Source organism: Diabrotica undecimpunctata, chromosome 6, assembly GCF_040954645.1.
Source record: "Diabrotica undecimpunctata isolate CICGRU chromosome 6, icDiaUnde3, whole genome shotgun sequence".
In the NCBI taxonomy this organism is placed as follows: domain Eukaryota; kingdom Metazoa; phylum Arthropoda; class Insecta; order Coleoptera; family Chrysomelidae; genus Diabrotica; species Diabrotica undecimpunctata.
In genome coordinates, this window is record NC_092808.1 from 102,003,482 (window position 1) to 102,006,850 (window position 3,369).

Below are 3,369 nucleotides of genomic sequence, written 5' to 3' on the forward strand. Positions count from 1 at the left end.
GCTGGCAACTAGATAACAAATATATTAAGATTAACATTGGATTAAGGTAAGATTAAAATCGTAATGGAAATGTAGGTCAAACTTATCGATAAGTATGTTGATTCTGTATACATTTCTGTTACGATTTTAAAATTTGCTAGCAATAAAAAAACATGGTAGGGTAAGTCCGGGATAGAAGGCCACGAAGAAACATTTGTGACAGTAATTTGGGTTTAGAGAACACAATGAAAATAATGTTCAGGTATATTGTTAGATCATATATTGTCCTCAAAATAAACAAAACATAATAAGTTTACAAGTAACGTGTACAAGAAAATTTTACAAGATCAAGATCTGGAAAAATTTGAATTTGCCGTCTTCACATACTATTAGGTTGTTGCCCATAGTAACAGATTTATTTAAAAAACATAATTAAAAAAAATACCTTGAAAATAATGAAAATTTTTTATTAAGTCTAAATCTAGACTACAAATGTTAAGATTTCTAGTTATTCATTTCACACATTTTTCATACCTACATTAATTTCAACATATCTACTCACATCTCTGACACAGATCCACATATTTTGTGCAGAACTCTCTAGCCAAAACTCACAACGTAAACAAATCCAGTCATGTTGTACATTTATAATTATCACCACAACAAATGCATTCATTTTCACCAAAAGCTTCGTTTTCAGATGCACTACTAGAAAATGTTAGTTGTTCTTTTTCACTTTCACTACTTGGGGACGATTCATTTTTCCTCTTTTTAATATTTTTTATAGCCATTTCACCTTTAAAAAGTATCTTATCTTTTTTCATTTTGACTTCGCTAACATGTTCTGGTGACGTTAAAAGAATGACCACTTTTTTGCACGTTTGCTCACAGTTTTATTCAGTTTTGGCACGGGTGAAATATCTGAAATGACTTTTGTAAATGGCGACACGATTTCATTAGATTGTTTTGATGTGCTTGGTTAAAGCTCTATATTTTCGATGTTTTGTTGATGTTTATTATTCGAACGTGTTTGTGATGTCTCGTCTTCCAGGGGACTTGTATTATTATCGGCTACAAGGAAGGCATAGTCAGGAATAGTCAGTGGCGTATCCAGAAATTTTCCATGGGGTGGTCATGGGTCTTGAGGGTGATTTTGCACCTTTCAGTGGCTGAACTCTAAAAAATTGATATGATTTGTGTCTTATGTAAGGGAACCATTTTCTCAATAATTATTTTAAGCGATATATTAAACCAAAGAGAAGTTATCAAAACCCAAATACCGTACGTGTGCAAAGAAGGGTACAACATTAAAGGGTCTTAAATTTAAACCAAAAAACAATAATTAAAACCCACATACTCTATGACAATAAAATCAAGTGTACAAGACCATTAAACTAAAGGAAAGTTATTAAAATATAAATACTAAAAAATCAAGGACTGTCAATTTAAACTAGGTATTTTAAAGACAATTAATTTAAACCCACCTATCGTATGGCTACAAAATCAAGAACAAACCAAGGATAAATAAGTATAAACAAAAGTTAAGTAATTTAAATGCAATAACTCAATGTAAGTGTAAACATTAATAAATGTATTAAACATTCCTAATAAAATCTATCTTATCGTTGGATATTGGATACTAATTTATAAAAACATTCATTTATTCCTTATTGCTATACGGAGTGAAAACATGTACTCTCGGAATTAAAAGTATGAGGCGTATAGAAGCCTTTGAAATGTGTGTTTCGAAGGATGCTAAAGATTTCGTGGACAGAGCACGTGACCAACAACGATGTGCTGAGAAGAGTAAGGACTGAGAGAGACTTCCTAAATATTATTGTAAATAACAGAAAAACGAGTTATCTAGGACATATTTACAGGGGACATAAATATAACTTTCTACGACTCGTAATGGAAGGGAAAGTAGAAGGAAAAAGAGGTCCAGGAAGAAGAAAATGCTCCTGGCTGGAGAATGTAAGAGACTGGAGAGGCATAGACACGTATTCGATACTAAGAACAGCTCAAGATATAAAGCAACTTGGCGTACTTATAGCTACCCTTCCGTAATGAAGAAGGAACCTTAAGAAGAAGTGTAACCATAATTTTATTTAAATTAATTTATTCGACAAAAAACATAATATAATTTAAGAATAGTTATTTCTATAATTAGGCATATTAGTCTACAAGTGAGTGGAATATTTTTTTACTCGCTATTGATATTTCTCACTAATTGTCAGCAACAGCCGGCAACGAGTGGTAAATAAAAGTTCAGTGAATAAAAATGCTATAAGAATAAGATAAGTAAATATTATATAAGTTTATAAAATGTATTCTTTTCGCCTATCCGATTTAGCAAATCGCTCTATGATTGCATCAACATCTAGAGAAATTTCAGGATGCACATTGATAAGTGCTAAATCAGTTAACCTTTCCTCCGAAATTCTATTTCTAAGCCAAGTCTTTAGACGCTTTAGACGTAGAAAACCTACGCCCTGCTGTTGCTGCACTGACTAGCAGTGTAGTTAATATTTGCAGATATATTCTGATATTTGGATACATATGAATATCGCAGTTTTCTAATACTTCTAAAATAGAAGCAGGAAGTTTTCCATTATTTTGCACAACTCTTTTCCACTTTTAAATCCACATTTTTCTATCAACATTGGCTTTTTGTCCCGTTTTGTGTACACAAATCCCTTGTCCTTAATAATTAGTCTATGCAGTGTAGTTCTGGAAAAAATAGGTAGCTGTTTGTCTTTATTTACTACTACTGCTAATACAGAATGTAATGTTGGGGGCGTATTCTTACGAAAAAAATCATGCACCATTCGACTAATGCTACTCCTTGTTCCTTAATCGTAAGTTTTATCACGCGGCAATAGAGTAAGCTTGTTTTTGGATCGTATCTTTGCTAGTTGTAATCCAAGTTCCGAGGAATTTTCTTTTCTTACAGAGTAAATTGTTTTTTCGGAAATGCCGGTTTCTACTGCCACTGTTTGTATTATTTTTGAAAGTGAATCATATCCTTGATTTACACGATAATTCACCATGCTGACTAAGATTTGTTTTTTCCCTAATAACAATGGGAAGGAAAAACCACAATAATATAGTCGATATGAACTTCAACAAATCAAATGAACTAACTAAAAAATGAACTAACTGAACTAACTAACAATTTTAATGAATTTCAACGAATCAAATGGACTATATATAATATATAATAACGGATTTAATACGGCTGTCGCCGCTTCTCCGCCCCCAATTTCCATCTTTTTCTGTCATATGCAGTTGCCTCTTCTAAGTCTCTTGCCGCCATTGCTTCATCAATATCGTTGCGCCAACTTCTTCGTGGTCGTCCTCTCTTTCTTCTTTCAGGAGGGATCCATTCCA